Here is a 26,398-nt window from a genome sequence, read left to right as displayed (position 1 = left end):
TACCCACTCCAGTATTTTTCGGGTTCCCTGGTGGCTCAGCTGATAAAGAATCTACCTGCAGTGTGGGAGACCTGGGTTCCATCCCTGGGTTGGGAAGATCCCCAGAAGAAGGGAGAGGCAACCCACTCTAGTGTTCTGGCCTGGAGAATTCCAACAATGTGTAGTCCATGGGGTCACAAAGAATAGGACACAGCTGAGTGACTGTCACTTTTCAGAGAGCTTTTAAGACGATGTTGATGTTCTGACATAATTGGGCAGTGTTCTTGGTTTTGTCTTAATCTACCACAGAGTGGTCTTGTCTGATGCAGACGTTCTGTAAAACTGTTTCTGTTCCACAGGAGAACGCCAAGGCATGGTTCTGAGTACCACCAGGCCAGCTCCTGGAGATCAAGGGCAGCTATTGTCCACCCTGGTGTAAATCTGTGTATGTGCGCAAATGTATATATGCATATCTAGAAACTAAGTGTCAAGTTCAAAATCTATAAAACTGAATAAATTAAAATCTCAACATATTTTCATTAATAGAGATGAAATTCTTTCCATAAAAAAACTCAACCTGGCTCTTTAGAATGTGTACTTTATATACCTCCTTTCTTTTTCTATTTACTTTCAAGATTAAATCTGTATAATATGGAGCCAAAAAGAGTGTAATTGTCAGATAGCTGTGTGTGCGTGCTCAGTCATGTCTGACTCTTTGTGACCCCATGGACTGTAGCCCACCAGGCTCCTCTGTGTATGAGATTTCCCAGGAAAGAACACTGGAGTGGGTTGCTATTTGCTTCTGCAACCCAGGGAACGAACCTGCAAGTACTCTGTAGCAGGCAGATTCTTTACCACTGAACCACCTGGGAAGCCCTTAAGATAGCTACATGCAGTATGAAAAGCATAACAAAGTGTTAAGAAAAAGTAAGCAAAAATAATAACTTTCTTCCAAAAGGGGAAAAATGTAAAACTTGTTTAAGTTGAAAAATGTCAGCAAACAGTATTTATAGGGTTGTTTCTCTTGAGTTCTAAGTTTGATTACGTCTTGAACTATTCTGTCTGCCCACTGCCAACAAGAATGAAAAATTATATTCATGGGGCAAAGAAGAAATAATTATTATTTCCAAAACATATTTATTCCAATCTGTGGCCTTGAACGATGCTGCTCAAGACACCCCAACAGATCATCCTCATTCTCAGCCATGCTTGCGTTTTGCACGGATCTCTCTATGCCAAATGGTCATTTTTCTCACATTTATTTTGTTAACAGGATAAATGCCAACATTTGTCAACATCTTGTAAATGATGAGCCTTAATGAGGCAAGCTACTGTTTCACTCCTCTGAGGAATTTCATAGCAGAATAAGCAAAATACCAGGTTAAAGCAAGCGGGAGGGAATCCCAGGGAGCAAACCTTTTCTATGAACATATATTCCTTGAGGTTTTGCTTAGAGTGTGTTCTAGGATCCAGGCCAATTTGGCCTAAACCTTTATACAACATTTTAATTATATTTTTAACAAATCCTACAAAATGAGGTTCACATGTTGATTCAGCCAAAAAAAAAAAAAAAGCAGTATCTACAAGCTGAACAGAATGCAAGAGAGAGGGAACAATTTAGAGATGTTGCCAAAAACCAATGAATACAGCATTTTTTATAATATGGGGCCATGTTTCACTCACTTTGGGGAGAGATAAAGACCGGTGGAGGGTATATTCTTGCTCTAGAATAAATGAACAAAAAAGTTTTTATTTTACACATGTGTACTAGATGTAAAGAATGTAGTACTGCCTGTTAATGCAGGAGACACAAGACATTCAAAGACTTGGGTTTGATCCCTGGGTCAGGAAGATCCCCTGGAGAAGGCATGGCAACCTACGCCAGTGTTCTTGCCTGGAGAATCTCATGGACGGAGGAACCTGGTGGGCTATAGTCCATGGGGCTCAGAGAGTCGGACCCAACTGAAGCAACTTAGCGTGCATGCACTAGACTCAAAAGTAAAAAATGTGGCGTTTACAGAAACATTAATATTCTGAGACTGTAAGGCCAGACAAATGCTAAGTAAGATAATGCATAGGCTTGTCAATCTGTGGAAGTCAACACAAGATTATAGTTAACACCTCAGGTTTGGGTCAGAAATATTAAGTCTCTGTGTTTAAGTCCTGGCTAATGACAAAATATTAATAAATACAAACTGAATACACTTGGCAAATCACTTTATTCCCTTTAATCTCAGTCTCCTGATCTATAGAATAGGGATAATAATGCCTACTCTATGAGAGTATTACAATAATTAAATGTGATAATATACATAGAACAGTGCTTATTAAAAAGTCATTAGTGGTCACCATTGTATCTGCTAATGAAATTGAAAATTTCTAATCCCTGGCATTAAAAGCAAATGATGGTGGTTGGCTCTAAAACATGTTTTAAAATGTTGTAAAATAGCATGCATCTTATTGTATTTAGGTTTGTGGTTAGGGGAAAATGGAAACTTCCTATGTGAACCTAACATCCTTTACAAAGTATTAAGTCAAGACTTTAACATCTTTATCCACTGTTCAACTCTTAGAAGTGTTTCCTACTCAGTATTCCTGATCTGCTGGGAAAGAAAGACTTGGCACTGGGACTGGCAATGATGACCAACTCTTTACCGTCACTACAGTTATCTGAGGGTCAAGGTGGCTGCTGCAGCTCCAGGCATTTTGTCCTAATCCCAGGCCAGAAGAAGCAGCATAGCAGAGTGTGGAAATCTTCCTGTTTCAGAGATCAAACCTGTATCTCCTGCATCGGCAGGCAGATTCTTAACACTAAGCCACCAGGGAAGCCCTGGAAAACATTGTTGAAGAGGATATTTGAGCTAATCGGATGCCTCCCCTCCTAACTCAGCTCCAAGTCACTCTAAGGACACAAAGAATCGAACAGTATTTTAAGATAAAGAACCAGAAAGTACTTTAATTACATCACATATTACCATGGAATATGCTTTCTGGATACACTGCTGTGTATATGTGTGGGAAATAGTGACAGAGACTTAAAGTCCAAAATTTAATGAGGCTCCTAAGAACCAATTTGCGCTTGAAGTTGGTAAACTGGAAAATGCAAAAGTAGAAGGAATTAAATAAACAGTATGTAAGAAAAAGATGTGGGAGTTTTCCATGAAATATATATACACTTTCTTTCCTATTACTTAGTTACTGGCCAGATCTTAAATTCCACTAGTCAGAAATAAGAAAGTTATACTGGTATTACCACACCAGACCTGAAAGCCAGAAGGCAAATGTGTATTCATCCCAGTTGTTGTTTAGTCACTCAGTCATGTCCAATCCTTCTGTGACCCCTGGACTGCACCCACCAGGCTCCTCTGTCCATGGGATTTCCCAGGCAAGAATGCTGGCGTGGGCTGCCATTTCCTCCTCAGGGCATCTCCCCGACCCAGGGGTTGAACCCACGTCTCCTTCCTCTCCTGCACTGGCAGGCTGGTTCTTTACTGCTGAGTCAGCACTGATCACAGAGGTCGGTATAAATAGAAAGAAAAGGGAACGGGTGAGTCAAGCATGATTTTATCCTTACTGCTTCCAGGACTTGCAAGGGCATCATTAAACATCTTGGGGACAGGGTCTGAATTTTACAAACTTTCACTACAAATCTTTTTTTTTTTAATTATTTATATATTTGAAGTTTGTTCTCTAAAGAGAACACCTAATTCAGATGATAATACAACCCAGGCTATTCATAGAAGACAGTAAATAAATTCAGAGCTTAGCTTCTTTTCCTGTTTTTCAAAAAACATTATTTCAGGGCTTCCCTGGCAGTCCAGTGATTAAGACTTCACGCTGCCAATGCAGGGGGCCCAGGTTCAATCCCTGGTCAAGGAACTAGATCCCATATGCCTCAACTAAAAGACCCCACCTGTAGCAGGAAAGAAAATCCTGTGTGCCACAACTAAGACTTGTTGCAGCCAAACAAATAAATACTTTAAAGAAAGATGGGGTAATGGAGGGACACTGAAAAGAAATAAGCTGTTCGTAGTGACTCGGTTAGCAAATAGTGGAACCAGCTGTGCACTTAGATGGACTAGTGTCCAGGTTTCCAGGTTCTTAACCACGCTCTGGGCTTCCCTGGAGGCTCTGCCTGCAATGCAGCAGATCAGGGTTCGATCCCTGAGTCAGGAAGATCCGATGGAGAAGGAAATTGCAACCCACTCCAGTACTCTTGCCTGGAAAATCCCATGGACGGAGGAGGCTAGTAGGGTACAGTCCGTGGGGTCACAAAGAGTCAGACATGACAGATCGACTTCACTTCACTTCTGGATCTGAAATCAAGAACCTGAACAGAGGTTAACAGCATGGATCTGGTGTCAGAACCCACTACTCCATCAGCCGGAGAGTTCTTGAGAAAAGAGTTGTTTAGCTGTATGGTGAAAGTTGGTCTTATTGAGTCTATGCTGGGCGTGCCTGTGTGTATGCGTACATACATGCTCCGTCGCTTGAGTCGGCCCCACATTTTGCCATCCTGTGGACTTTAGCCTGCCAGGCTGCTCGGTCCACGGGATTCTCCAAGCAAGAATACTGGAGTGGGTTGGCAAAGCTCTGTGTGAGTGAGACCATTTTTAAGCATTAGCGTTCAGCTGCTGCAAAATGTGCAAATCAATGTGATAGTAGTTTAAGCTTGAGCCTCACCGGAACATCTTACTCATATTCTGCTGTTCCCTCGGAGAGAATCATCTTTCTTCCTTCTTCTCTATGTACGAAATAATAATAATCAATTTCAAAAGCTGAGTGTGCAGAAGCTAAGTCTACAGCTTTTTTTTTTTTTTTCCTAACTAATCACTTTAAGTAGGCTCTTGCAAACCACTTAGCCGAGCGGAGGTCCTAACACGCTGATATTATTGATAATGTGCTCATCCATTCTTGACTGATTTCTTCTGTCGCTCTGTGCCCCCAACAGCTGCTATGAGTATGCAGTTTCCATTGACTTCATAGAGAGAATTGCAAGCTGGTTGGCTTCTTAAAAGTAGAGAGGGGAAAAGGCTAGAGACAGAGGCTTGGCTGACACAGAAGGAAAAGAATGGGATGAATAATAACAGTCTTATTTGGATGAAGCTGCCAGAAAATAGAAGCAAAGGATCTCAAGATGGGTCAAGGCTACATTCAGCAGAGAATGGCATGTAATACTATCTGATGAGGGGAACACGGTGCTTGCTAAGTTATGTAGGACTGAAGGGGCGGGAAGAATAGGGAAGTTACAGAGATGCAAGCTGAATAGCATCACAAAGGGGGCACTGCACAATTCCAGAGGTTAGGATGTAGGTTCTTTGGCCAGGGGCAGATGGTTTTGCAATTGTGTTCTCTTGCAAGGGAGATAATGGCTTTCCGTTAGTCAGTGTGAGTAACCCTGGCCATATATATTTGAAAGGCTTTATTTTTTTTTTAATGCACTAAGATTATTTGTTAGGCTGAAACACTTAGAAAATTGCTTTTAATATTGTGACATAGAGCAAATGAATCTGTGTTCATGTGTCTGTACCATGTTCTGATTTTTCTTTTTCTATGTAGGTAAAACCCAACACAAGTGTCCTGACGCTTAGATGTTTAGGTGAGGGGAGAAGAGAGTCCTAGAAGCTGCAGGAATATGGGTTTAAAACCAGTAAGATGATGAGCATACACTGGAACAAATGATATTATTTAGATCAAGAGTGAACAGTGTGTTCACCTGAAGCTATCACAGCATTGTTAATTGGCTATACCCCAACACAAAATAAAAAATGTTTTTTTGAAAAAAGGGTGAACAACATTAGTGGTTCATTTCCTTTTTTCTCAAAGTATCAGTGATTTTTTTTTTTTTATTCATTTACTAGAAAGTTAACCTTTATTTTCTGGTGGCTCAGATGGTAAAGAATCTGCCTGCAATGCAGAAGACCCAGGTTTGATCCCTGGGGCAGGAAGATTCCCTGGAGAAGGGAATGACTATGTATTCCAATATTCTTGCCTGGAGAATTCCATGGACAGAGGAGCCTGGCGGTCTAGAGTCCATGGGGTTGCAAAGAGTTGGACACGACTGAGTGGCTAACACTTTTATACTCGGAAACTCCTGGCTCATTCTAGAAAGAGTTAAATCATTTTTTTCCTTCTCAGTTTTAGTGCTAGCAATATTGATGGTGATGCTTTCATATTTTACACTCAATTCTTGAATATATACAATATTCTATCTTCAACTATTCTTATTTAAAACTAACATATTGAGATCACATTTTTGAAAGTATGTGAGCTGTGTGCTTAGTCACTCAGTCATGTCCCACTCTTTGTGACCCCATGGACTGTACAGGCTCCTCTGTCCATGGGGATTCTGTAGGCACGAATACTGGAGTAGGTTGCCATGCCCTCTTTCAGGGGATCTTCCCAATCCAGGGATTGAACACAGGTCTCCCTCGATACAGGCGGATTCTTTAGTGTCTGAGCCCCCAGGGAAGACCATGAATACTAGAGTGGGTAGCCTATTCCTTCTCCAGGAGATCTTCCCAACCCAGGAATCCAACCAGGATCTCCTGCATTGCAGGCAGATTCTTTACCAGCTGAGCTACCAGGGAAGTATACTTGCTGAATTCAGTTAGGAAAAGTGTTGATCCAGTTTTTCGTAATGATTACCATCACCAACTTCAATTCAGGTAATATGCTTTAAAAAAAAAAAAATCTACATTGTTAACTATTCTTCCTAAGAAAGACATTAACCTTTTCAGACATTCTGTAAGAAATTCAATGTCTTTTAAACCCAAGAGAAATATCACACAGCACTTAAACGTTACACTTGCTAAGTGATATGTTATCACCAATATTTTTCACCAGGTAGCTATAGTTTTTTGGGTTTTTTTAGGTAATAGTGCTAAATGTTGATCATGTTAGTGCTGTTTTGTGAGCTATTCTTCACACCCTTAAGATAAATTCTCAACTGTGTTTGTCAGGCCACTGAGTACAGTAAACAACAGTTCCTGAAATCAGATCAGTCTGGTACCCAGGTTACAAACTCCCCTACCCCTATTTGCAATATTACACACAGAAGGAAGTGCAACTTTTGTGTCTGACAAGAGCTGAATGAGCACAAGAAAAAGAAAAAGCAGCAAAGAGTTAAAGCAACATTGGGCTTTCCCAGGTTCTAAAGCAAAGGTCTCAGAAATTGTGTCTCATTGTAAACTGCTTCTTCCTGCAAAGGTGGGAATTTATTAGTAGATATTTTATTGACAACGGAAGTTGAAAGTATAGGAAAATCTCCATCATTCCCTCAATAATCCTACTGGAGAATTGTTTGTTGTGAGAACGTGGCTCACTCTACTTTGACATGAAACCCTTAATAAATAATGTCTGCAAGTTCTTTTGAGGGAAGGCAACTGGGCCAACCTTGTCTACAATTACACGTTAGAATATCCTATTGCATTCAGAGAAAAGATTTATATCCATACAGAGAAAAAGTAGTTAGATGGGAATGACCTAAGGCCATCCTTCACAGAATCCAAAGAGAAATCAAAAGGTTATACAAAGAAATCACACATAGAGCATATACGTGTTATTGGACACATGCGTATGTGCTAAGTCGCTTCAGTCATGTCCAGCTCTTTACAACCCTATGGACTGTAGCCCACCAGGCTCCTCTGTCCATGGGAATCTCCAGGCAATAATACTGGAGTGGCTTGCCATTTTTCTTCTCCAGAAGATCTTCCTGACCCAGGGATTGAACCCACACCTCCCGCATCTCCTGCTTTGACAGGCGGAGTCTTAACTTACTACTGAGCCACCTAGGAAGTCTATTCTTAAATTAATTATATATTAAAATACAACTAGTTCTCTCTCACCAGTATAAATTTATCTATTCTCAACAAGTGGTTTAGCTATCATACACAAATGTTGCTGTTTCAAACTAAAGAAGATAGGAGACTCTGGTGCATATTCCCATAGCATCCAGAGCAATTATTATGTATCAGTTTTTTTTTTTTACCTAAAAGTTCCCTTCCCACTTCTGGCTTTCTATCAGCAAACCAGGTGTGCTGCTTTCCTTACACGATTCTTCCATTACAATCTTCATCACTCTGGAGTGTGAAAACACTCTGTATTTGTCTTCGCATTGTATTTAAACCATGCGACTGGTGTGTGGATAAATACATCTCAGATAACGGTTACTGGTGCTTTAGTGATGGTAGGCAGACAGTTCTGGAGTGCAGTCGCTTCTAAAGGCTCGGTGGAAGACACTTTGTGGAAGTGGTGAACGGCTATGGCAGATGATGTGACAACAGCTCACAGTTTCGGCCGGAAGTTCCAGGATTGAATTGTTCTCACATGAAATAGCCATTGAAGAGAATCATTTGTCTCCCTTGTCATTCATGCTCAGAGGCACACCAGCTGAGGAAATTGCCACAGACTGTCAGGAGGAGAAGGGAAACAGCACTTAGTTCATTTTGTTCTTCCATGAACATGTTTCCCCTGAAAGGTGCTCAGTGGCACCCAGATGGATCTCACAGATCTCACCCAAATCCATCTCACAGATGGATCTCATCTCCAGTGGGCAGATGCCCAAGCTCACTGGGGTGCCTGGTCTCCCTGTGTGAACGGGCTGTGGCTTTGATCCAGATGAAGATGCAGGTGTGGATAAAGAAGTGTGTTCACAGACACACCAGCTAAAATGCAGGGGCCTGGGGGAGCTCAGGACTGTTTGCCTCTGAAATTCTCTTGGATTCCGTGCGTCAAAGATTCTCTGCTTGACCAAACTCTACTCATGGGCTTCTGAACTCTCTTCTCAGAGGCCCTGTCTGGGGGGGCTTCCATGGCCATCTGTGTGCTGCTGACGTTTAGCAAGAATCATTCTTAGTCACTTTACCAGAATCTCCCATCTTTGCTCTCTGGCCATCCTCAACATTTGATCAGGTGTCTCCTCCGTCATCTGATTTAGCCAGAATCCCTCCTTTTCCCCTGGGTGTTTCTTCCCAGTGACTTTCCACCCACTGACACCCCCCCCACACACACACACATACACATGCCCTACTCCGTAGGTATAAATTCCCACTTTTCCTTGATTCAGAATTGCATTTCTCTCTCATACTGTAAAATCCCGTTGCAGTGGTTCCTCCGTGTCTCATGATAGCTCCCCTTGAATTAAGTTTGTTGCTTTAAAAAAAAAATCTTTTAACATGGGAATGAAATTGACAGAATCAACCAAATTACTGAATACCCATTCTACCACCTACCCCCATGATAGGGGACTCTCTGAAATGGTGTGTACAATGATATTTCTCATCTGTGAAGCTTCTGCAGCTTGTAGGCAGCTGTTAGAAGTGGCTGGACAGTACCTAACTGAGCTCATATTCTGGATCTTGGCCCAATAAATAAACACTTTCATACGTGTGTGTGTGTGTGTGTGTGTGTGTGTGTACATGCTAAATCACTTCAGTTATGTCTGAATCTGTGCAAACCTATGGACTGTAGCCTGCCAGGCTCCTCTGTCCACAGGAATCTCCAAGTAAGAATACTGGAGTGGGTTGCCATGCCCAGAAAATGAACCTGCGTCTCTTGCTTCTCCTGCATTGGCAGGCAGGTTCTTTACCACCTGGGAAGCCCATACACACACACACACACACACACACACACACACACACACACACACATGAGATTCTGAGTCCACTACACTTAAGTTTTTCCCTTTTTCTCTGCTTATTTTCTTTGCATCGTTGAGACCTAAGAGATACGCATGCCAACACCACCAAGGTCCGAATCATTCTTTTCCTGTTAGTGTCCTGTGAGTTCTAGAATAATCTTCATTAGCTGCAGTTAAGGTGTACTGATTTGCCTGTCAGTTGTCACACGAAAGCAAAGGAATTGGAGAGGATGAGTTGTCATCAGTGCCTTACTTATTCACTCAGAAAGTTCCAGAGAGTTTTCTGGATAGGGGAACATGAGCCAAGATGGGTTTACCAACATATCCTTAATGTTCACAGATGATTTTGAGGACTTGTGTTGAAGTGAATGTGCCTGGTAATCAAAAGTGCACCAAATATTTGTTTCCAATCAGTTCTAAGAAGTCACGACTCATCCAGGTGGAGACGGATACATGAGCCCAGCAGGATACAGAGAACATACTCCATAAGGAGGAACCCATACCAGATCACTCAGGAGGAAGAACTGACTAGAAAAGGGCTGGAAGGAAGCCTGTTGCAGGTAGATGCTGACATGAACAATGCAATAGAAATGAGGAATCGAAAGACACGTCAAGGAAGAAGGAAGTCCGTCCTAGTGTTACCTAACATTGGGCCCAGGTGCTCACTGCCCAAAAGTCAGCAAAGAGGCCAGGTTGGTGGACAGGGAAGTTTGCTTTATTTCAGGTGCTGGCAACCTTGGGGAAGGGCAAAGGCCCATTTCCACCCCCACTGACAACCAGGGGGACAGAAGCCCTTCTAGGCTGAGGAGGGAGGGGCTCCGTGAAGACGGCACAGTCGGCGCTGACCGTCGTCTTCAAATGGGTCCTCTTGGCTGTTTTAAGTGCAGTTAGTCTTCAGTTCCGGGCTCAGTTTGTTTCCGTGACTTTGGGGCCAGTTCTTGGTATTTGGGGCAGCTTATGTCATAACTAGTCTGGTCATCACGTGGTTAACTTCTTCCACCTGGTGGGGGTTTCAGTGTCTATAAGACAGCTCACAGGATATGGCTGCGAATATTATCTATAGCCCCTGACAAGGAGCTAAATGTCCTTGACTGTGCTTAATGACTACATTATTATTATTTGGTCTCCTCTGACTGTTTTCCTTTGTTTCTGCATTTTCTCATTTCTCTGATTACGTTTATTCTTTGACTCAAGTTTCCCACAGACAAAAGGCAGGCAGAGGACATGATGGGTGGGCAAGGACCATGGGGTCCTGCTGCATCTCACTAGGACATGGGGACCAGGGAGAGAGCCTGGGGTGAGGCTGAAGTCACAGTACAAGATAAGCTGGTGTTCATGCTGGCTTCATAGTTACTGAGTACTTACTCTTTCACGTATTAGCCTGGTCATAGGAAACAAAGCTATTTAGACTCTCTAGGACTCAGTTTACCTGCTGGTGGTCAAATCAAAATAATAGACTTTATTTCACGAATTTGGTTTAAAGATTAAACACAGAAGTACATGTAAAGGACTTTGCATAGTTTCTACAGCATAGTAACTGTCCCCCAATGAAGCCACTGTTATTGTTTTCCAATTAGAAAAATAGGTTGGTACTTGGAACAGTACTGTATCCTCACTCTAAAAATTCCTCTTTTTGTTCCCTCTGCCTGAAGAATAGGACTTCAGCATAAAATATTTCAGGGGAAGGGTGAGTGCAGTTCAGTCCAAAGCACTGTTCTTCCCTTGTTTGTTGGTGCACCTTTGAAAATATCTTTTGGCTGTATTTTTATGGGACTGTTTTTGGATTCTCCATGAAAAGTGAAAATGTTAGTCCCTCAATCATGTCCAACTCGTTGATGCCCCATGGACTGTATCCTGCTAGGCTCCTCGGTCCATGGGATTTCCCAGGCAAGAATGGTGGAGTGGGTTGCCATTCCCTTCTCCAGGCATCATCTTTCAGGATCTTCTTTGCTTGTTTGGCATGTCATGTCCAGCAATTTTATTTGTGAAAAGGAGACATACAGGCTACTCTGTTCTGCTGCAATGGGAACTTCTTACCAGCATCCTTTGAGCTTATGGCTTCCTCATGCGTCTCCAGTTTCATCCCCTGCCGAACTTCTCACTCATCTCCTCCTGGCTACAGTGTCCTCATTCTTTCTCCACCAAGTGAGGAAGCCCCGACCTCAGGGCTTTTGTAGCTACTGTTTCCCAGACTGTAGCCATTTCTCTCTTGACAGCCACGCGTCCCCTGCTCTCTGCTCAAATACTCTCTTTCATATAAGGTCCTCCCTGAGGACATTAGTGTACTAACCACCCGCATCCTAGTATGTGGGGCCCCGCACTGACACGCTTTACGTGGATTCATAGAGACCGTCACTACTGGACATACTACCTCCTTTGCTGTTCAGTCGCTCAGCCGTGTCCGACTGTTTGTGACCCCTTGGACTGCAGCACGCCAGGCTTCCCTGTCCTTCACCATCTCCTAGAGTCGGCTCAAACTCATGTCCATTGAGCCGGTGATGCCATCCAACCGTCTCATCCTCTGCCACCCCATTCTCCTCCTGCGTATCCTTGCTTGTTTCTTATCCGTCTCCTGTACTAGATTAAGGGCAAGGAGCTTGTGTCTGTTAGTTCTCTCAGCAGTACCAGTCCAGTGAATGGACAAATGAGATAGAAATTATCTTTCCCATTTTCAGATGACAAACTAAAGTAGAAACTGAAGTTGTAGAGAGATTGTCGACTCTTTTTGTCCCCTGGACTGTAGCCCGCCAGGATCCTCTGTCTATGGGATTTTTCAGGCAGGAATACTCAGCTTGTTCCCATTTCTTCCTCCAGGATAGAGAGATTAATTGACCTCTAAGACATCAGCTTCTTGGGGGAAGAACATTGCCCTGTGTATGTGGGGAATAAGATTCTTCCTTCTTTCCTGCCCTACAGACATCAGTCAACTGACTGAACAGTCACACACTAGTGTGCTTAAAATGTCACTCTGACTGCTGAGCAGGTTGTGTTCAATGGCCATGGCTCCCGTAGACAGCAAAATCCTGTCTAGCCCTCCGCCTACCGAAGCCATCCTAGAAAGACCCAAGAAAGCATTTGCCTGTGGAAATTCACACCACCTCCCAGGCACGTGGTTGCCTGTTTAATGTCAATACTCCATGATCACTGTGCTGCATAATCTTCATTACTTTATAATTATATTTCAATTTCAAAAGTGTTCATTCTATTTGTTTTCTAGGAATCTCTTTTGAAACTTGTCAAGTAATTAGTTGATCAGCTTACCTTCCAGCATCAAGTGGTATTTTATCTTAATCTAAGATGTCTTTAATAACAAGGTATCACTGATATGATAATTCAATTCAGAAGCCTCTAGAGACTGACTTACATTATATTCATCATACAAAAGCAGAGACTTACTCAAGTGGAATGTGAATATCTGTGTTCAGTTATCTTTAGCACCGTGAATAAACTATGTGTTGGAGACAGAACAAGAGCTTCTAAACATAATAATAAGTACAATATATGAAAATTAAGTGTCTAATATTTGTTAAATGTAATAAAGCAACTATTTCATGATCTAGTTCCTTTTTTGCCATGTTTTGAAAATGTAGAGCCAAATTTCACTTACTAATCAATTCATTTTGGGTGTCTGCTAGAATCACATCTTCTGCACTTTTTTTTTTTTTTTCAGCCACACTCCATAGCATGTGGGATCTTGGAGTGAAACTTGTGGCCCCTGCAGTAGAAATGTGGAGTATTAACCACCAGGGAAGTCCCCTTCTGCACCTTTTTAAATGGACTTTACACTTTTATTCTCTCTCCTCCCCATCTCTTCCCTCCCTCCCTCTTTCCTTGTTTTCTTCCTTGTTTCATCCTCTTAAACTCCTAAAACATCTTACAGGTTTCTTAACCTCTTAAACATCTTAAATTCCTCCAGTGCATCATTTTTCATATAGAATATGTATATTATGTTTTGAAATAAATGTTATAAATATAATGAAATTTTGGCTCTACCAAACAATCTGAATTCTCTATAGAAACCTAATTGGACCTTGTAGGTTTTAAGGGTTGAATGAACTCTTTCGTATCTTGCATTGGTATTTGGGATATCAAGAAAGAAAACTGTCTGATAAACCTTTCTAAGTCTGTCTTAATAATGTCTTTACCAGGTCTTATCAAGACTGCTTTTACTTATGTATTAATTCAATACACGCTCTCCTGTACTAAGGTAGGTTCTGTAAGAAAATCCAGGATGGAATAGATTCTACCTGTAAAGGTGGATGGCTGATATCTTAGGAAAAACTAGAAAATTAGCAAGATGTATGCTGCTCTCGTTTGTCTCACCCTCTCCTTCCTCCACTGTGTCCACAGGTCTGATCTCTATGTCTGGGTCTCTGTCCCTGCCCTGCAAATAGGTTCATCCGTACTGTTTTTCTAGATTCCATGTATATGCACTAACATACAATATTTGTTTTCCTCTTTCTTATTTACCTCACTTACTTCACTCTGTATTGAAAGAGTAACATTGAAACAAAGACATTTTGATATATAAAGTAGCTAGTGGGAAGCTTCTATATAACACAAGGAGCTCAGCCTGGTGCTCTGTGACATCCTAGAGGGGTGGGATGGCAGAGTGAGGGGAGGCTCAAGAGCGAGGATATATATGTACACTTAAGACCGATTCATGTTGTTGTACGGCAGACACCAGCATTGTAAAGCAAGTATCCTCCAACTAAAGATAAATTTTAAAAAATTTTTATAAGAAAGATGGATGGATAGATAGATGATAGATACATGCATACATACATACATACATGATAAACAGATAAAGATCAGGACTCAAGAGAGAAAGATCAGACCTCCATCTGTCCATGTATCAGGACCCCCTAAGACAATGATTTTACTCCCTCTTTGCTCTACTTCCTAGGAAGTTCTTAGAAATATCTATTTATTTTTGTTGAAGATTGATCGATGTTCACCTTTGATATCTCTAATTGTCTATTTATGTTTAGCTAAACCCACCGAGCTGTTTGTTTCTCTGAAGAAAGATTTTGCTAAATCGATGCTCAGATTCTGCTGGCAACGTGGCACTGACATGTCTTTGCTTTTGCAAACACCCTGATGCCCTCCATCCCCTCACATTCTAATTGTTTCTGGAATTAGTGGCCGAGGCGCACCCAAATCGCACCTCCTCCCAGTTTCACCCCTGCTTGGCTTCAGAGAATGCAAGCAGGAATTGACTGGGATGCTAACCCATGCTTCACTAAGAGGGTGGATGTGTAGATTCTTCAAGATCCTGGAAGGATCTGGGGTTTCTGAGGTGAGTGGGAGGAGACAGGGGACCCATGCCAGCAGCTATATTTGCTATTTTTGCCTAACGTTTCAGCAGAAGAAACTTTCCTTGCAGCTTTCTCCCAACTTCTCTGTGCCCACTTGTCACTTTTATTTCCTTGCCCGGATGTCTGCTGCCTCTGGGGACCCTCCTGTTCCCAGCCTCTTGGGTTGGGCATGGCCTCCAGCTCCAGGAAGTCCACCTTCATCCTGGCTTGCACTGGCACAAACCGGGAGGGGCTGTTTTCCCTTCTTTCTTTCTTTGTAAGTCTCAATGATCTTTTATCTGTGACTCCCATCCTCAATTATGTCTCAAAAGGCAAAGTCTGTGCATTTGTACACAACTGGGGAACTGTCTTCTCCTTGTTTTTCTTACGACTGTGCCTGTGAATAAAACCCTGAAATTATCAATTGTCTAATAGAGCCATGCCACTCTTCCAAATGGTTGAGTTAAATCAACTGTGGCTTCAAGTAGTATTATCATTATTAATAATAGTAATAACTCTCCCACCAGTCGAATATTTACTTACACTAAATAACAGGGGCTTCCATGGTATAAAGAATGGACAGTAAAGAATTTGCCTGCGTGTGGCAGACCCAGGTTTGATCCCTGGGTCAGGAAGATCCCCTGGAGAAGGAAATGGCAACCCACTCCAGAATTTTTGCCTGGAGCATTCCATGGATAGAGGAGCCTGGTGGGCTACAGTCCACAGGGTCACAAAGAATCAGACACGACTGAGTGACTAACACTAACTAAATAGTATAATAGCCCGCTACTGGAGACATTGCTGTCTGGACAGAGTCGCCTGAAAAGGGGGTGCCCGGAGGTTCCTCGCATACAGCTCCCGTTTTTTCTCAGGTCCCCAGTCTAATACCAGCTTCCCTGGCAGCCCAAGCCCGTAGTGACCCCTCCTATTGGTGACAGTAGTTATTGTCTCTTACACTCGTTTGTGGGCTTCCCTGGTAGCTCACTTGGTAAGGAATCTGCCTACAATGCAGGAGACCCCAGTTCAATTCCTGGGTTGAGAAGATCCCCTGGAGCAGGGAAAGGCTACCCACTCCAGTATTCCGGCCTGGAGAATTCCATGGACTAGTCCGTGGGGTCCAAAGAGTCGGACACAACTGAGCGACTTTCACTTTCACACTCATTTGTCAGTTTACAATGCTGCCTTAATTGTTATTGATCTTATTTCATATATATATGAAAGTGAAAGTGAAAGTGAAGTCGCTCAGTCATGTCCGACTCTTTGCGACCCCATGGACTGTAGCCTACCAGGTTCCTCCATCCATAGGATTTTCCAGGCAAGAATACTGGAGTGGGTTGCCATTTCCTTCTCCAGGAGATCTTCCCAACTCAGGAATTGAACCTGGGTCTCCTGCATCGTAGGCAGACGCTTTACCGTCTGAGCCACCAGGGAAGCCTCATATATATATACATATATATAACTTTATTTGTTTGTTTATTTTTAGCTGCGCTGGGTCTTCCTTGCTGAGGACGTTTCTTTAGTTGCAGCGAGCAGAGGCTACTCTCTAGTTGCGGTGCACGGGCTTCTCATTGCAGCGGCTTCTCTTGTGGAGCATGGGCTCTAGGCCTGCAGGCTTTAGTAGTTGGGGCTTCCGGGCTCTACAGCACATGTTCAATAGTTGTGGCTCATGGACTTAGTTGTTCCACAGCATGTGGGATCTTCCAGAACCAGAGATGGAACCAGTGTCCCCTGCCTTAGCAGGCAGATTTTTTACCACTGAACCACCAGGGAAGCCCTGTTATTGATTTTTTAATGTGCATCCTGTCCAGTGTACTTTGATCTGGTCACTTCACTCCAGTTTCTGCCTTCTATTCCTATAAGATTTAGGTTTAGAGAGTTAACTACTGACTCTCAAACTTCTTTTAAGGGTCTTTTTATTTTTAAGATTTTTTTTTATGTGTACCACTTTTTAACTCTGTATAGAATTTGTTATAATACCACTTCTGTTGTTTATGTTCTGGTTTTTTGGCTGTGACACATGTGAGATCTTAGCTCCCCAACCAGAAATTGAATCTACACCCTCATATATGTGGAATCTAGAAAAACGGTACTGATGAACCTCTTAGCAGGGCAGGAATAGAGATGCAGACGTAAAGAATGGACGTGGGGACACGGGCAGGGAAGGGTGGGATGAGTTGGGAGACTGGGATTGAGCTACATATACTGTGTGTGCTAAGTCACTTCAGTCATGTCTGACTCTTTGCGACCCCATGGACTGTAGCCCACCAGGCTCCTCTGTCCATGGGATTTCCAGGCAAGAGTACTGGAGTGGGCTGCCATTTGCTTCTCCAGGGGATCTTCCTGACCCAGGGATTGAATTCACATCTCCTGTGTTACAGGCAGATTCTTTACCACTGAACCACCAGGAAAGTCCTTTAAGGGTCTTAGTTAACTCAAATAGTTCCCTTTGTACCCTCCCACTGAACTGGGGTCCACATGTCGGAAAGAATGTGATAGAGTTGTTGCTTCTGCCAACACCACTCATAATATGACCAACATCTACTGAGATCTGACTTTGTGACCAGGCATAGGCTGGGTCCTTGGAGAGGATTAACCGGGTATCCCTTGTTATGAATAATCGTCATTAATTTAATGAGATGGGTAATATTCTCCCCATATTACAGGTGTTGCAACTGAAGTTCCAAGAGGTTAAGTAAATTCCTCAAGGTCGTAACCCTAGCAATTTTTATTTTATTTTTTAGCCACACCATGCCGCAGGTAGGATATTACTTCCCCAACCAGGGATCAAACCCATGCCCCTTGCAGTGGAAGCATGAAGTCTTAACCACTGCACTATCTGTAATTTTTAGAGTTGGTCCAAACCCAAGTCCAGAGTTCTTAACCACCATGTCCCTGTGATTATCATGATAAAAGGACTCTACAGATACCTCCTGTCCTGACAGGTGCTAACCTATGCACAATGCAAGTCTGTCCCATAATGCTGAAAAGAAGAAAACAAGGCAAATTATGAAGGAAAAAGTGATCCTGGACATCAAGGAGTCAGAAATAATTGTCAGATTCTGTGGGTATCAGGATGATGGTGGCATGGTGGCCTCCATTAATGTGGAGGTTGTTTGAAGAACTGCGGAAGCAAGACCAGGGGTCCTTTTGTGATGTTTAATTCAGTTGCATATGAAAGGGCCTCAGTTCATAATGTTGCTCTGGCCCCAGACTGCACAGAGCTGGCGGAGGATGGATCGGAAGACCCTCACCTTCCCAGGACACCGTTTCTTTTATTCATCTACAGAGACTGACACAGCTCTGCTTCTGAACTTGGAACTTGCTTCTCTCCTGACATGGAAATCCTCTCCAGGTGCTATGAAAGACTTCCAAGCAAAAGTACTTCCTTAAACAATATTTATCTGTCTAATCCCCATAGATACATGCTATGCCTCGTAGGCATGGCATAAATTGTTTAGAAGCTTAATAAACCATCATTTTCCCCCCTGTTCATTCCAGTTACATTATCAGAGGTCCTTGGTAATAAACGCTTTCCTGATATTTATTCCAGCACTTTTGTGACCAACGCTCTTAAAGCTCCCTTTGTGTTCCATTCCCTTCAGCTGGGATTCTCTGTCACTTGATTGAATATATCGCATTTGTTTGGGACCTATTGTTGAATAAGGAGGGAATCGATCCTTTAGCAATTACCTACTTATTGGGGCCAAGCAAGGTCAGGGATATTGCTGGAAATTTTTTTAATGCTGGTTAAGAGTGAACCAATAAGAACTCCTTGTCTGTCATTTTGCCTTAGATATTAAATGATGAAATTAAATAAAACATGATTGTGCCACTTTGGGTGATTGACAGTGTCTTTCTCTGCTTTCTCATTACTTCTCCATCATTTCCTCAGGTTTTCCTTTGTTTCTTGCTGTTGCTGGGTTTCACTGCTTGGTTGTAAGGTCTGCTTTTCTAGGGTTTCCCTTCCTTCTCCTCCACAGATGCATCCATCATGCAGCCATGGAAGTCTGGCGTGACCCACCTTTCACATTTCCCACTTTCCCTGTTTGTGGGTGTTTGTTGACACTTTCTGCAAACCCTGTTGCTATCCTGAGTCAGAAACTAGATTTCAAGCTCCAACACATTCAGAGTTAAACTGCCTTGAAAAGGTGAAATAAACGGGAAAAGCATAAAGATTTAGAGTGAGAGACAATCTGCACCAACAAAACAATGGCATTGCCAAAAACACTTCCTTGTGAAGCATCATCTACTAAGGTTATACCAGGAGGATTTTCTCCTTTCTGAACTTTCTAAACCTAGACCGTTTTTGTTCGTTAAGATACTACTTGTGATCCCAGCCAGTAAGTCAGTCACTTTTATTATTGTGATCATCATTGTGCCTCATATAGAGTTAGTTATACAGGAAAGAAACCCCTTGCAGAGAGGGAAGCATTCCTTCCAAACTTTATAAGCACTGCATGGCATTTTTGTGGCTTTGAAACCTAAGTGAATCCAGTTACTTAGGATACCTTTGTGTGCATCTGCTGATAACCTAGTGCCACAATTTGGGGAAATCCGATGCTCTTTAAAGTGCCACCTAAATTATAGTCTGCTCAGTTCTAAAGCTGATGATTCGCAAGTCTCCGTTTGTGAAGTAACTCAGAAAGAGAAAAACAAATATCATATATGAATTTGTTTATGTGGAATCTAGAAAAACGGTGTAGATGAACCTATTTGCAGGGTGGGAATAGACATGCAGATGTAGAACAGACGTGTGGACACAGTTGGGGGAAGGGTGGGATGAACTGGGAGACTGGATTGACATCTATACACTGTGTGTGCTAAGTCACTTCAGTCATGCCTGACTCTCTGTGACCCCATGGACTGTAGCCCTCAGGGCTCCTTTGTCAGTGGGATTCTCCAGGTAAGAACACCGGGGTGGGTTGCCACGCCCTCCTCCAGGGGACCTTCCAAACCCAGGGGTCGAACCCACGTCTCCCGAGGCTCCTGCAAGGCAGGCAGACTGTTTATAGCTGAGTCACTGGGGAAACTCCATATATACACCACCATGTGTAAGATAACTAGTGGGAGGCTGCTGTACAGTATAAGTAAGCTTAGTTCAGTTCTCTGTGATGACCTAGGGGGGTGAGATACAGGGGTGGGGTGGGAGGGATGCTCAAGAGGAAGCGGATATATGTATCCTTGTGACTGATTCAGTTCCTTGTATGGCGGGAACTATCACAACATTGCCAAGTCACTCAGATGCCTGAAAAATCTCCCAGTGTCTAATGCTAGAACAATTTGAGCAACCACAGAATAATGTAGTTTCAGATTATAACTCACTGTAGGAAAGAAATATATACAAGTACATATTGATACAAATAAATGATTGAATAAACAAAGGGGGAGAAAATTTAAAAATGAAAGAAAGAAATCTATCCATACGTGGCCCATACAAACACACACTGTGTAAACAGTGAAGTGAAAGTTGAAACTAAAGGAGGATGTTCATCTTCACACATGAGTGTTAACACAGATAGACTGTGTGATTCCACACTCATGTAAACACACACACACACCCCCCACACACACGCACACACCCCAGGGCCTCCATGATTGGTGCAGTCTATTTCCTGCCACTGCGTTTCAGGCTATCTTCAGACTTGCCCAAATGTTTGGTTTTTGTGATTATTGGGATATTTTTTATCTTGCTCTACATGGAAAATAAAATTGTGATTGAGAGAGTGGAGTCCCAGCGGCCCCGTCTGCGCGCAGCGAACGGTTCTATGTCTCTCTCTGCATCACAGTGTAGGAGCCACTGGGCTTGGCGGCTGCTAATCCTCTGAGCCCGTTAATAAGCTTAGGAGCACGTTCATTGAAGGCTGACGCGCGGGGCGCAAACAGGGAGACGACACGACTGGGGAAAGCTGAATTGGTTTTAATCATCTGCTAATCACCAGTAATGAGACCTACTCTGGGGAAGAAAAGAAAAACAGATAGTCGAAGGGAGGTTTTGTTCTTCGCAGCAGAGGAACAGGGAACGAGAGGGCAGCTGTGATTAGGGAAGAAAGGATGGAAAGAAAGGAGGGATTTGGCCGGACCAGATGAAGCGTCCTCGGCAGGCTCCGTTTTGTAAGCTGAGTGTTTCTTTCATTCGGGCTCTGGGACTTCAGATCTCACGGGCTCCTTGACAGCCCACCTCGAAGACAGTGCTTCTTGAAGAAAGGGACATCCCCCTGGAGTCCCCTCCTCCAAACCCTGCATTTGCTGACAGCACTTTACAGGGTATCTCAGCCGGAGGAGAGAAGTCAAGGCAGGGACGGCTCTGGATTGGCTCCAAAAGACAGCTGGGGTGTGTGCAGAGGAGGAGAGGTGTGTAGAGCGCTCTATGAAGGAGGTGAGACCACTGGTCAGGAAGGCGAGGGCTGACAAGGAATCCAGAAAGGAAGAAGAAGCTGCAGAATGTCATTCCTAGACAAACTGGGTGGATGGTCTTTTTAAGTCCCGGGCACTGTGTTTCAGGGCTTCCCAGGTGGTGCTAGCGATAAAGAACCACCTCCCAGTGCACGGAACATAAGAGATGCAGGTTCGATCCCTGGGCCAGGAAGATCCCCTGGAGGAGGGCATGACAACCCACTCCAGTGTTCTTGCCTGGAGAATCCCAGGGACAGAGGAGCCTGGCGGGCTACAGTCCATGGGGGTTGCACAGACTCAGACATGACAGAAGCGACTTAGCACACACTGTGTTTCAGGAAACTCAAGTGAGGTTATGGCTTGGTCACCATTTTGGATTCCATTATTCAGGAATTATCCTTCCTTCAAAAGCTCAAGGAATGTTAAACAATGATATGGGTGAATCTGTTTGCAGGCAGGAATAGAGACACAGGGGGGCAAAGGGATGGTGGGAGAAGTTGAGAGAGGAGCACTGACATATGTACATTACCATGGGTGAAACAGACAGCTAGTAGGAAGCTGCTGCGTAACAGGGAGCTCAGCCTGGCGCTCTGTGAAGACCTAGGGGGGTGGAGTGGGGTTGGAGCGAGGCTCCGGAGGGAGGGGATATATCTATGCATATAGCTGATTCACTTCATTGTACAACAGAAGCTCACACAGTATTGTAAAACAATTATACTTCAATTAAAAAAAAATATTCAAACTCTTGCAAATGTTAATAATACAACCATATTTCAAGTGGTGGATTTGAAGTGCTGTCCTCCATGGAACTGGCATTCTCCAGGAGAAGTTGATAATATACTGGCTTGAATCACATTTCAAGAATAGTTATATTAACTAAACCCCTGGTGCTTCAGATGGTAAAGAAGCTGCCTGCAATGCAGGAGCCCCGGGTTCCATCCCTGGGTCAGAAAGATCCGCTGGAGAAGGGGATAGCTACACCCTCCAGTATTCTTGTCTGAGAAATCCCATGGACAGAGGAGCGTGGTGGGCCATAGCCCACAGGGTCACAAAGAGTGGCACACGACTAAGTGACTAACACTAGTGTGTTCTATTAATGACTGAACTGTTGACAACAGCTCCCTGCCCACTGTGACTCCTCATTTCCAAACCTTCCTGTAGGCTGTGCGAGAGTGAAACCGCAAAGCACAGCCTCTGCGCTCAGTCCCTGACCCTCTGCCCAGCTCAAAACTCTCTGCCCGCTTCATGCTGAAACCTAACCTCTGTCCCTGCAGTCAAGTGTCGTCATCCTCTGGGGAGGTTCCCTTCTTCCCACTGCCCACATGGGCGCTGTCTGCCAACACAGGGGTTACTGTTTGCATATAGCCTGGACTGATGTAGCTTTTTTCAGATCTATTAATTTTTGGCTGTGCTGGGTCTTTGTCACTTTGCAGGCTTTCTCCAGCTGTGGCGAGTGAGGGCTACTCTCCAGTTGCCGTCTGCAGGCTTCTCATTGCAGTGGCTTCCCTTGTTGCAAAGCACAGGCTCACGGGCACTCAGCCTTCAGTAACTGCATTATGTGGACTCCATAGTCGCAGCTCCCGGGCTCCAGAGCACAGGCTCAGTAGTTGTGGCACATGGGCTTAGTTGCTCTGTGGCCTGTGGAATCTTCCCAGATGGGGGATTAAACCCATGTTTCCTGAATTTGCAGGTGAACTCTTTACCACTGAGCCACCAAGGAAGCCCCTGACTATTGCTTTTAATTTTACCAATGTTTAATAATTTCCAAGACTGGCGCAAGGACTTTAGAGTCCCTTGAACATCAAGGAGATCAAACCAGTCAATCCTAAAGGAAATCAACCCTGAATATTCACTGGAAGGACCGATGCTGAAGCTAAAGCTCCAATACTTTGGCCACCTGATACAAAGACCTGATGGAAAAGACCCTGATGCTAGGAAAGACTGAGGGCAGGAGGAGGAGGGGACAACAGAGGATGAGATGGTTGGATGGCATCACTGACTCAATGGACATGAGTTTGAGCAAACTCAGGAACATAGTGAAGGACAGGGGAGCCTGGCGTGCTGCAGTCCATGGGGTTGCAGAGTCAGACACAACTGAGTGGCTGAACAACAACAATAATTTGCAAGGAAGACCCTTCCTCCAGCCTAAATAACCCACCCTTTCTTTCCGAGCTGCTGCCAATTTGCTTTCCAGCATACTATAGCACCACTCAAGTTCTCTAGAATCATGAATTTCTGTACGAGTCTCTTCTTCTCCAGGGCAATGTTGTTTTTCTTTGAATTCCTCACACCATCTAAAACCAGCCTGTCCATAGGAAATTCTCCATTCGTTGAAATATGCTGAATGTTAAAACGTCTAGCAGAAGGAATCAAGTTAAGATTTCAGCGTTTTGTAAATATATGTTTAAATGGTTCATTGGAACTCAGGGTGGAAGAAGACAAACTTGAATGTTCATATTTATTTTTATTTGTTAGCCATTTATACTCATTATTGCAGCTACAGGCAAGGAGTTGGGGCTAGGGAATAGCAGTGTAAAACCATAAAGTATATTTTAGAGAAAAATGGGAAAAGCAAAGCTGGTGGAGAACATTCACTGAATATCTGAGTCATCGTCATAAAACTCTTCACACAGTACCCACAAATACCAAGCCCTTGAGAACCAAGGGCATGCAGTCTCTGCCTTAGGGGGGTCACAGTCTTAGAAGGAAAGGAAACCACATAAATAGGATGGTAGCTGTCAAAGCTAGCATGTGGCATGAGCTTGCCAGCACCCTGGCAGTCCTGAGGGGCAATCCTCTCTCTGGCTAAGGGAGCTTCCCCAAAGTCACACAGCTAGTATATGGAAGATTCTTTCTCCTTCCTCTCCATCTCTTTGCCTGCCTAGGAAGAGACAAAGCAGAACAGAGCATGCCCAAGAGCAAAAGGAGCTGCCCCCCCACCCCCCACCGACTACCTGTTTACCAGAGCAATTAAGGGCATGCAGTAAAAATCACATGGCCCTTCTTCAGGAAGAGCATGGGGAAGGAAAGGCAGAATGCCCAGTGAAGTGAAGTCAAAGTCTCTCAGTTGTGTCCGACTCTTTGTGACCCCAGAATGCCCAGGGCACCTTTGAATCCCAGCAGGACACTGTGGGGCTGCTGGGCACGAAAGTTTTTGTGTCCCCCAATTCTCAATTACAGGAAGTAGGCTTCATTCAGCCTCCAGGATCTTCCCTGAGTTCCAATAAGCAGGTTCAAACGGGTGCTAAATCAGGGAAGGGAGGGGATGCAGAGACAAGGGAGGAGCAGTCAAGAAACAATAATGCAGCCTTGGGACAGGTCCTGATTCCCCTCCAGGGACACACACAACAATACCTTTGAGCTGCTCTGCAGATGCTGAAACCCCCACCACGTGGGAGAAGTTAACTGCTGCCCACAGGCACGGAGACCCCAGACCTGTTGGAACCAGAAGCTTGATGATGTTGACTCTCACTTACCTTACCACCCACCAATCAGAAGACTGTCCTTGAACTGACCACACCCTATTTGAACCTTGACTGTAACGCTCCTCACTACCCCCTCCAGGGTGGGACACACAGTTTTGAGGGCTTTAGCCCACAAAGCAATGGGGCTTCCCTGATGGCTTGGTGGTAAAGAATCCACCTGCAATGCAGGAGACTCAGGAGACTTGAGTTCGAACGTTCGATCCCTGGGTCAGGAAAAAACCCTGGAGGAGGAAATGGCAACCCACTCCAGTATGCTTACTTGAAAAATCCCATGGACAGAGGAGCCTGCTGGGCTGGGCTACAGTCCATGGGGTTGCAAAGAGCCAGACATGACTGAGCACACACACATGCAGCCTGAAAAGCAATAAAGCTCTTCTTTTCTGCTTCACCCCAGACTCTGTCTCTGAATTTTAATTCATTGTTGGGGTACAGAGGCCAGATATGGTATCATCTTTCAATCCTAAACTGAAAGAAATTGCCTAGAAAAACACTACTAGGATTTAGAAGTCAAGTCTGTTGATTTAGATCTTATATTAACCAATTTCCTTAAGAAACCCAAGGTTCAGTTTCCACTTCTGTAAAACGGCAATAAAAATAACACCTACTCTGTCCACTTGTCCTGGGTTGTCGTGAAGCTGTGATGGAACCCTGTAAAGAACATTCTAACGGAAACCTGAGGAAGCAGTAGCGGGTGGAAAGGCTGAGGTGATGCCTGAGCCAAAGGCTTCATTGTGATTAGAGGTGAGAGGGGAGAAGAGGTGGAGGACCCTGGCCATGGCAGAAAGACCTGTGCAAAGGGGCTCAAGTGTGACGGGAGAGACAGTTCCTGGAGAGAGCTGAGAGCAAGACCTCAGCCAGCAGCTGAGCTGGGGGCAGAAGGGCTGGGTCTTTTTCCCAAAGGCTAGGCTTCCATCCTGGAAGCTGTGAGGGGTCTCTGGAAACTTTAAACTGGGGAAACTCACATTAGCTTCAGGTCTTCAGAAAGATCGCTTGGGCAACAGTGTGACTATTGTACTTGAAAGAGACAGTAACGATGAGGTCATGGTTAGGAGGCCTGATAGAAACATCTGCTGGGGAAATGGAGGGAAATTGGCAAAGGTGGGAACAATTAAGGAGTCAAATCTGCAGGACATGCCATGTGGTGGAAGGGAATGACTCTCTGTTGGCTGGATCATGGTATTTCTACTCAATTACAGGATCAGAAGAATGAGTCAGATGCAATGCGGAAATAAGTTTGGGGCATTGTGGTGAGGGAGTTTGTGTGCGTGTGTGTGTGTGCACTCATTTGCTCAGTCGTGTCTGACTCTTTTCTGACCCCATGGACTGCAGCAAGAATGCTGGAGAGGATCGCCATCCCCATCTCCGAGGTCTTCCCAACCTAGGGATCACCCACATCTCCTGTGTCTCCTGCATTGACAGGCGGACAATTTACCACTGAGCCACCTGGAGGGAGTTGGCAGCAACGTTGAAAGGAATGAACTTTAAAGTCAAGATGACACGAGTTTTAATCTGGGCTTCAGCACTTGCCACACACATATGAAATAATAGTGTAAAACCTAGAAGACAAAGGATAGCACATAATTCGGATGTAAGATGATGATGGT

The 26,398-nt window shown here is 44.0% G+C and overlaps 1 non-coding gene across 1 annotated transcript; it reads right to left on the bottom strand.

Annotated features, from left to right (window-relative positions):
- Window positions 1-16,274: 16,274 nt before the first annotated feature.
- On the bottom strand, window positions 16,275-16,347 carry TRNAR-ACG. Its single transcript has one exon. It is a non-coding gene; the product is annotated as a tRNA-Arg (tRNA).
- Window positions 16,348-26,398: the final 10,051 nt, after the last annotated feature.

This window comes from Cervus canadensis, chromosome 5 (assembly GCF_019320065.1).
Source record: "Cervus canadensis isolate Bull #8, Minnesota chromosome 5, ASM1932006v1, whole genome shotgun sequence".
NCBI lineage: Eukaryota > Metazoa > Chordata > Mammalia > Artiodactyla > Cervidae > Cervus > Cervus canadensis.
The sequence above is the reverse complement of the archived record's forward strand: the minus strand, read 5'-3'. Positions and strand labels throughout refer to the sequence as shown.